A 9859-nucleotide genomic window follows, 5' to 3' on the forward strand; every position below is an offset into this window, starting at 1 on the left:
TAGTGAATCCTGCACATGAATCCACAGCCCTGGGCAGAGCATAGGTAGCAACAGCAAAACCTGGATTGGTAGGTTTGCCTGTGAGAGCCAGGCTCATAGGCAGGCTGAGCTCCTGCATCTTCTTGTAGTGATGTAGTGGAAATGCTGAGTCACAGTGATTGAGCACCTGGTGGGAAGGCAAAGTCAACCCAGGGGAGCTCAGGTGCATGCAATGCAATGGAATGCAATACACCTGAGTGATCAGAAGGGGTGGAACCAGGATCCACCCCTTCCCAGGCCTCATTTAAAGATTGACAGTGGAGGAAAGACTATCTTGCTGGGGATCTCTGCCTACCTGAGGTCTTCTGAAGGTAAGCAGTTTTTTTTTTTTCTTCTTTGTTTTTGTTTCTTCTGCTGTTGTGTTTGAATGTATCTTCACTTGCAGCTCTCCTATCATTGCTGTATTTTCCATTATGTTTTTCCATTGTGTTGCAGCATTTCAGGTTGTTGTTTGCATATTATTATTAGAGTATTAATCATTTAGTAATATTTTCATCCTTATGCATGAGAGAAATATATTTTTCTTGTTGCTTTGTATGAGCAACATACAAAATCTCATTAGTGGTGGATTCATCTCAGAGCAGGAAGAGAAGCATCCCTGGAGTTTCTTATTACAGAAGCAATATCCTCATCTTCACACCTCATGCAAAAGATGAAAAAGCACAGCTCTTTGTGGCTGTGCTCTGCTCAAACAAATTGTCCTCTTCCCTGCACCCCATGTGAGAAGAACAGTGGAATAGACAGGCAGGCTTCTAGTAGGTACACACCTATGTTTTGTCTGCTGTATTAGCTCTCTTGAACTCCTTTGCTTTCTCATAGATAGTTACAATAAGGCTACAAATAACTTCCTCTATTTTGTTTTTTTTAAAGAAAATGCATTTCAATTTTAGATTTAAGTGACATTTAGTTATCTTAAGAAACGTAGTCAAAAAGTTACGCTAAGCTATTTAGTGAAGTTATTTTAGTTTCATTCATCTCAATTTCTTTAAATGAAATCTAATCTCTCTGGGATCAAGATGCTCTCTGCAACTCAGGGAAAGAATCTTTCCCATAGCACCTTAGGTGGAAAAGACTATTTAGTATTACTGAGGTAGCACTATCCACGGTCATTGCATTTATCATCCCAAAGGATAAAAAGTAGAAGTCTTTCTGATCCACTTCTATATTGTTTTGCATATTTACTTCATACTGTAGCATATTTATAGCTCTCTTTCATCAGCTAACTTACTAGATCCTGATGGGATAATTTCAGGCAGCCTACAGCTATGTTCCTCCCTGCTTATGCTGACTATGTTTTGAGCAACAGGATATCAATTCCATGTTAATATAAGAAAAGTAAGAACAAGTTTTCACTGCAGTAAGTTCATCTTTTAACTCATTCAAACTTTCAGGGAGGAGAGATGAGAATGTTTCTTGTATTATAAAAGCATGTTATAGTTTGCTCTTTTCTTAGGTTTGTCATATCCTATTAGCAGTAATCTAGTAACTCATCATTACTAGTACCATATGAATGCCTACTCATGTTAACCTACAAACTGGGGTTCAAACAGCTATAAAGGTATACTATAGAGATAAGATAAAATTGCTAAAGCTTTTAGACTTTCATATTCCCAGTACAAGTGAAGGAATAATGTTTTATTCTATAGGGACTGTATCTATGTTTGTGTACAATAGATAAAAGGCATCATCACAAGTGCTTTCACCACATCTGCACACTTTATATTCCTTTAGCTCCACAAAAATTCCTTGAAGTGTATGTATTTCATGGCCACAGTGTATGCTGCAGTGCAGGTGAGAAAATGCTGTTCCTTAAGACACCTAATAACATCACATTTATTCACCTGTGAAATTAGTTCATTTAATTATAAAAACCTCTATGCCTAGTCATTATAAGAAATTACTATTGCATATTCCTATAAATACTTGTTCACTTTTAAGGATAAATTGAGTAGGAATTTGCTTCCAAAGCATTTTCATCAGTATACTGTCAGCTTACTGCTGATACCTTTTAATTATATGAGGTTTTCTTCTGGAGATTTATCCTTAAATCTCCTGATAATCCCAGCAAAGTCTTGATGTCAAGTAATGGACTGCTCCCCTTACAGTGCAATTACATCAAGAAAAGAGTAGGATCTAAATAGTTCCTTTTTTTCCTCATTTTAATAACATAAAATTGTTAAATGGGCATAGAACTTAGGAAATGTCAGTCCAAAAAAACAAGGTTCCCAGGAGAAGATCCTGTGCTACACATTTTCTTCTGAAAAGAAAAAAATGGACGGCAGCTCCGTGGCATGCAATTTCATCTTTCAGGAATTTTATTTAGACTCACTAATGAATACACGTTATTCTGCTTTTGTCCACAAGTGAAAAACCAAGGCCAGCTACCCCTTCCTGAGCTCAAAACAAAGAAGAGAGAGATGCAAAAGACCAGCTTGAGTTTGCTTGGATTTTGAGTACAATTTAGATGTTAGGTGACTTAACTATTTGAGGTATAATGGCAGTTGCAAATATTCCGGGGTTACTCAGTTAAATTGAGTAAATAAATAAATAACTGGGTGTGAACACACAGCTGATCTGGGCATTCGGCGAAGTGCCATCTCCCAAAGACCTGCAGAGGCTTTGTGCACATTTCTCCTGATTGAATGCTGTTCCTTCAGTCAGGACGTGGGACGAGTTGCCAGAAATCATTCATCAGCCCCTCGCAGAAAGGGCTGTCAGCTCGGGCTGCAGGCCTAGCGCCAGGCTGTCAGGCGTTGGGCTCACAGCCAGTCTGTCATGGTTTGGGGCTAGTAGCCAAGCAGTAACTTTGATGTTGAAGGGGTTAGCCAACTGGTATGTGAGGGTGGCCTATCAGCTCAGAAATAATATACTGCGCTCAAAGGTCATGAGTTCTGAAACTAATCTGGCTGTTATAATATTTCTAATAAAAACTGAGGTAGACATTTTATACTGTAAAAAAGTGTTCAAATTATTTCAGTATTTGTTTTGATTAAAATTTCCATTACACGTGCTTTTCATTATGCAACTCAATTAGTATATAAAAGATTTTCTGTTTAAAATGTTCAAATGAGCATAATTGTTCAATTTGGAAAGATTACAATGCTTTTATTTAATTAACACTGCAATAAATACTTCATTTTGTAATGAACCCCATACTTTTGGGCCATTAACTATTCAATAAATTTACAGTATGGAAGGTTCTTTATGGGGAAGAAGATAAATAAAGCTATTTAAATGAATGTGCAACAGTTATGATGCTAAGAAGCAAATTATAGCTTTTCCTTTCCCATCCACTTGAGTTGTACCTCAATTACAAACATATGGGACTGTAATAAACACTATACATTTCAATTACTATTCTGAACATGAGTTACACAACACTCTTGGAAATTTGTTACGTAAAAATGCAGTCTATGTTCATGGTATCCCTTCAGAAAAGGAAGCTGAAATAACATGAATTCTGCCTTTTGCTGCCTTCTCCCACCCTGTCTGCAGCATCTTTGGTTCTGCAATCCTAAGGACCAACCTGAGATCTAGATTTGTTGGTTCTTCATGAGGGAAAAGGAATAAGACTCTTGGCTAATAATAGTTTATTTACCATGGTGTTATAGTAAAGGAACTGCCCCTGGAAGCAGTGTAGCGTAGTGCACTCCTGTATACTTAACAAATTGAAATAATGGGGGAATACAGGCTCTAACAGAGTAATGGAAATATAATTAATACATGATCCTGCTGGAGCACTATAAAGACTATCTTGAGGACTACAACATGTGTCTAAATATATGAACCAAAAGAGGCTCTTTTAGTAGCAGAAGCAGTGTTCACAGTCAGGTGGGAGGCAAAGTCTGGAGTCCCATAAGTGACCTGAAGATGATGTGATTGGCTGCTAGGTGCCAAATGCCTACAGATCCTAACAAAGCCAATAGCACTGGGAGCTCCCAGCACTTGCAGGAGCAGTTCAGCTTCATTTCAAACCAAGCTGCCTGGGAACCAAGCAAAGAAATCTAAAATGCCTGTCCCAAGTGCCACTGGCAAGTTGACTGTTCATATGCCACTGTAGGGGTCATGAAAAAAAAAAAAGGGTCATTGATCTTAATATTCCGTGTCTTTTCATGGTTATGTGCAAGGCTGCAAAATGGAAGGGCAAAGATATTTCATATTTGCAGAAGGGCTCAGCCAACAAAGTTCACTAAACTAACTTGCCAAAAAATGGCAACGCAACCAGTAACAAAATTAAATGCGTGAACTTCACATGGTTAAAAAAAGTCTCTGTAAAATTGTGATTCTTTATTAACTTTGACCACTGAACAAACTACTTGAAAAGCTTTGCCACATGCCGTATTAAATGTTATTTAATTTTTTTCCTAAACTGAATGTAATACATAAGCTCCTGAGACAAAAAAAAATAAAATGTAGAGGCCAGTTAAATATAGGTGAGAAGAAAAAATACCATTGAAACTTGACTCAATAGCTAGTTTTTTGTAAGAGCATATAAAATTCCTAAGAATATCTTTTAAAGCAAGTAAACACTTAAAACACTTTTTTCTCAGGAAGTTTTGCCACCTGTTTTTGTGTACTTTATGAAACAGGAAAGAGACACCTGTTGAGCAAGAATAAATTGTGCAGTTTGTGGTAACTTTATTAAAGATTAATAATTTTTCTAACTGGAAGTGAGACAAAAACGTTTAACAGAAGAGACTCTTTCTAGTGGAAGTTTCCATAAGGAAATGGTATTTGAGACTGTAGAATTACAGGGAGAAAAGCAACAAAATATTTTGAAATATTAACTGCATAGTCTGGTTAGTGAAAGTGTTAAAATCAGTTTGAAAACTCAACAAGCCTTACCCTGTAGCTTATACACAAGCTTCTTAGACCCTTGCATTTGCTCCTCCTGATTAACTAGGATATGAGCTTTCCAGCCATGTGCCTCCACATACTTCATCAAGGCTGATCTCCCTGTAAATTGTGTATCAGTACACTTAGCATTGCTAGGAGAAGAATATATCTCTTCAGGTCTATTTTGAGGGTGTATCTCGAGGGCCTGATTAATCAATACGCTTAACTCTATTTCAACAACCTGATTACTAATAAATACACCTAGAGCTGTTACATTTTATGGAGCTTAAACACAAGTCTATGTAGTAGTTCTGTTTAAACCTAAATATTCATTCTCCAAAGGTAAATCAAAGGTTCTTGCTGATTACTAGTTTTCTTTCTAATTTTAGAATCTAAGAACTGTTCTTAATTTAAGGCCGGTTTGGTGGAGAAATGATAGAAGATTCCTTCATAATTAACTGATGTTATCAAACACCAAACAAAAAAGTCAAATATTGTGGGGGGAAAAAAAAAAACCCACATACTCCATTAAGTTCTGCAGTTCTGCAATGTTGTCTCTGAATTATCCACCCAGAAAGGAGAGTACCTCTAGTTTAGAGCTCAGGTACCAAGAGAATATGGGATCCCTACTTTTAATCTACACAGCAAATGAGAATAAAAACAATCAGCCGTAATAGTGTAAAGTATAAGTTATTAATTTTCTGCCTACAACTTCTGACACAATGATATCTGTTCCCACAGACAAGGTTGATTTTTTTTGTTTTTAAACACTTTTTTCATTACCATTGTTACGCCAACCCCACAAAACTCTTTATCCTTCTTATTTTATGGCAGCAATACTCTTACTTATGAAAGCAATAATCGTAGTCCCTCTCTTTCACTTGAACCTATTTACGTAGAGTATCTTAAGAAAGAAATTCATTGACTGATCACTGTTGGGTGTATGTGTTTTTTTTTTTCCCTAGCTCATTCAGTACATGATTCTGAACCAAGAAAGTAGCTTTACAAAATGTATGTTGTAGGACAACAGAGCTGCTCTGAAGGGTCAGCTGAGAACATGTCATAAACAGTAATACCTGAAGGTATCTCATAACTGTAGTAGAAAGGGCTTTTCTTTTTTCTTTTCCAGCACCGTGGCAGTCTGAAAGCCATTAAGATACTGAGTTATGTGACCAAAGGACAATTTTGTCCTTTATTATGTAGATCAGAGGTTGAAGTATGAAATGTCTCGTGTGCTTGGCACTCAGCGTGTTCTCTTCCAAGATGCTCATTCTCTGGACCAGTTTTCCTTCAAGGCCATAAACATCTGGAAACTGTGCACTATTCATACTATAGAAATCAAACCCTCAAGTCCTTATTTGATCTCATGGGGAACATTCCCATTGCTTTCTTCTGCTGTGCCATAGAATTTGGCTTTGTATTTGACAGATTCTTTTCCTAGGTGATGGGGAACCAGTCAGACAAGGATAAATTAGGTCTTTTTTTGCCAGCTGCATTATTTAACTAAATAATTAAATCTTGAAGAGAGGAGGATTTATCCTGACACGAGCTTGTTATAAAAGTAAAGCTAGTCTATTTCATCCTTACCAGGATTTACCTGTTCTAGAAAGATGTGGGCTTCATGAAATCAAGTTATTAATCATGCTTCCTGTTGTGAGACCTATGCCTAGGAACAGAAATGCATAAACAGGACAGGTATACAGTGATTTTTTTTGAGACACGCTTGCTCATTCTGAGTATCAGGCTGTGGGACCTCCTAAGTTGTTTTCTAAGAAACAACAGTTGATACGGTCACATAATTGAAACATTAATAGCTTTTCCAAAAGAAACAGATCTTGCTTTATCTGAACATCACAAGATTTGGGCTTGGCCTGATCTTTGAAGTTGGAAATTTCCAGCAGCTCGAAAACGGGTTTTCATATGAGGCTCTTGTGTTTGGCCAAACACATCTTTAAGAGGAAGAGATTTAAAGGAATGTTGGAAAGTTTTCACTATGTAATCGTGACTTTCCCATTTCCTCTGTTACTACCATCAGGTAACTTTCCCTTCATAAAGAATTGTATTTAGGATTTTATTTTTAAACTTGACAAAAAACAGTGGGATACATTATATCCATGATATATTCCTGGAGCTTGAGAATGCAGTTCCCCATAGCCTCGTGAGCTGACCTGTTCTCATATATAAAATCCTGTTCCTATCAAAGTTCCCAAATAATATTTTGCTTGTTGTTCTTCATTCAGAAAAAATCCCTGTGCATCTCAGAAAGCAATGGAAAACTCACTTTGGTTAAAATATCATGAAAATGGAAGTATGAAGTGCAAATTAGAGGAATGCATCTTTCATTTTCATGTTAAACACTTCAACATCATTTGGAAAAAATCAGAGCTTGCTTTTTCTTTCCCCACCAAAAAATTTGTGAATTCCCTTCCCCTTGTGCTTTCATTTTTATTTTCCATTATTGTTATCCTTCAAGAAACAACTCTGACTAGATTTTCCTGAATGTTCAAATATAAAATTTCCTTAACAGTTTTGTGACTGCAAGCTGTGGGCCCTTACGTGGACAGACACTACCAGAGGAGCTGGCCTGTTGAGCATCTCATAAATAGGAGTCCAGTAGCAGGTAAGCAAATGTGCTACTTATCAGATCTCAATTTATTTTTGTGCTCTAAAAGCCTGATACTGCTTCATGTAAATTATTAATTATAAGGCTGTAAATAAGGTGCTACAGATTCTGAAACTGAAGTTATGAAAAAAATGCTTGTTTTTTTTGAACAGGATATTCCACAGCATTAAGCTTTCTATAGGACTGTACTTAAAGTTTTCTTTTTCTATCACCCTTTACAAAAATATTTAAGTCTTAAAACTCAGTCGAAGGATATATGTAGTTATGACAGGAGATAACAAGTTTCATGTGGACATTTGAATATATGAAAAAACAGCAGGTGAGATTGACACTGGTAAAGCATCTATATGTATTTACTTTCATGAGTTCAGGTTGCCTACCTAATTTATGAGCAGCTGACTGAAATAAAGCCATAACAGAGTTCAAATAAGTGGTCATTCCAGATAAGTTTTTTTTCTTTAAACTCTACTACCCTCACATTTAACCACTGGCAATGTTGTCTGTCATGTTGGACTGTGTATATAATCTCTGCAATAAGAAGCAAAGGGAACTTAATGCTCTTCAAGGGGTCTAAAATGTACATTTAGAGGTATTAGTAAGCAATTGCATTGCAGGAATATTCGTGGCTGGCTGTCTTGTTCTGGCCTGGGAATTGTCAATCTCTCTACAGCACGTGAGAATAACATGTTGGGATGCCACAAGTATGTGGGTAACATTTATGTAACCTTCAGCCTTTGTGGGAAAATAAAAGCTTTTGTTACTTGGATTTGACTCTGTACCAGATGGTATGAATAAATGTTTGCAATGCCAGTGTTGTTCAGGTTGGCTGATCAATTCTGTCATACTCTCAAGGAGGGTAAGAGAGGGCTTAAATAACTGATTCAGGATGTAGAAAATATTTTTCCTTTCCTGTTGCAATAGTACTATGTAGAAGTGATGCTAGTCTGACTGCCAGCTTCTTGCTTCACGGGATACCTAAATTGTATAAGTATTGATCAGATTTTTAGCAAAATTCATAGCATTTATTGCCAGCCATTTCACAAATCGCACGCATTTTTGATTGCAAGACATATTTTAAGCAGAATGGTCACTTTTTTTCTTTTTGGTATTAGTTTTTCTTAGACTAGTCAGTACTGATGCAAAAATCTGTGATCAGCTCCTGATCAAATCTAGTTTCAGTTCCAACCTGGCCAGCAAATGTATTTTTATGGTAGAATAATTTGGCAAATCTTTCCTTGGCCAGTTCAGGCCTGATAACAGCAGTCATCTTCTTTCTAGTGTGTGGAATACAGTGCCTAGGACACTGGCCTTAAGCTGACTCAGGGCTTCTAGTGCATGCTACACATAAGAACAAAGTTATTCATTTATGAAGTTGGCGTAACGCCTCTTCTCCTCTTTAAAATTTTCCCCCTTTCTTTTCTAGGTCCAAAGTGGTGAATCTCACAAATGCAGGCACCAGGGCTTTCTTTGAAGGGATGAAGGATATTGAATCCTTAGAAGACTTAAGTCATTAAACTGTATCATGTGTCAAGTTTTATGCAGACCCTGATCACTCATGCCACAGAACCCAAGCTGCTTTTTAGGGGAAAAAAAAAGAACTTGTTAATACTTCTAATTCATAATAATAATTCATAAAAGCATGTAGTAGTCTTGGCTTCTGTGCTATGTTGAAAAATTGGCTGAAATGCCTATTGTGATATCAGGTATGAAAGGCAACATTCTTCACACTTCCTCTGCAAAGTCATTTTTAATTTGGCAATGTCAGCTTTATGTTGGTTTTGTTCTTCAAGCTCCTGGTCTGTTTTAACCCATCTCCTCCATTTATGCTGCGCTGTGTCATTTAGAAAGCTGTGAAATCTCCAAGGGTTTTTCAGCCCTTTCATATCCATACCACAGTACTTATCAAATCTGTTCCTGTGGAGAATGCCTCGTTGTTCTTATCAGACCATAGCAGAGTCTCGACAATCATTTTCCATCAATTTTTCTTAAAGCAGGAAAGATAGATACATAAGAATTTAAATACTGGTGTCTAAAAAACTATTCTTACAAGGTAAAAACACCTCTGGGACAAACTTGCATATGAATAATTTCATTGCGACCAACAGAGCAAAGCTGTGTTTACAATGTTGTATCTCAGAGTGAAATTCCCCTATCTCTATCCTACCTGAATTTATAACAGATGAGTAAGCACTCTTTGGAATATATAAGATATGAACACAGAACTTTCATCACACCACCCTGAACCACATTTTAACCCATACATGTGGTGTACACCTGTGCTTTTTCTGACAATGCACTTGATTTGTGGTGTGGGAAACTCCCAGGTTCAAAGCTAATCTAGTGTCTTTGTTTTCTCTTACA

The 9859-nt window shown here is 36.9% G+C and overlaps 1 long non-coding RNA gene across 1 annotated transcript; it reads left to right on the forward strand.

Moving 5' to 3' along the window:
- The first annotated feature begins 267 nt into the window (after positions 1-267).
- Positions 268-9138, forward strand: LOC116239495 (uncharacterized). The gene is made up of 3 exons (XR_004169133.2): positions 268-350; positions 7403-7495; positions 8922-9138. It is a non-coding gene; the product is annotated as an uncharacterized LOC116239495 (long non-coding RNA).
- The last annotated feature ends 721 nt before the right edge of the window (positions 9139-9859 follow it).

Source organism: Phasianus colchicus, chromosome 11, assembly GCF_987193195.1.
Source record: "Phasianus colchicus chromosome 11, bPhaCol1.hap1.1, whole genome shotgun sequence".
NCBI lineage: Eukaryota > Metazoa > Chordata > Aves > Galliformes > Phasianidae > Phasianus > Phasianus colchicus.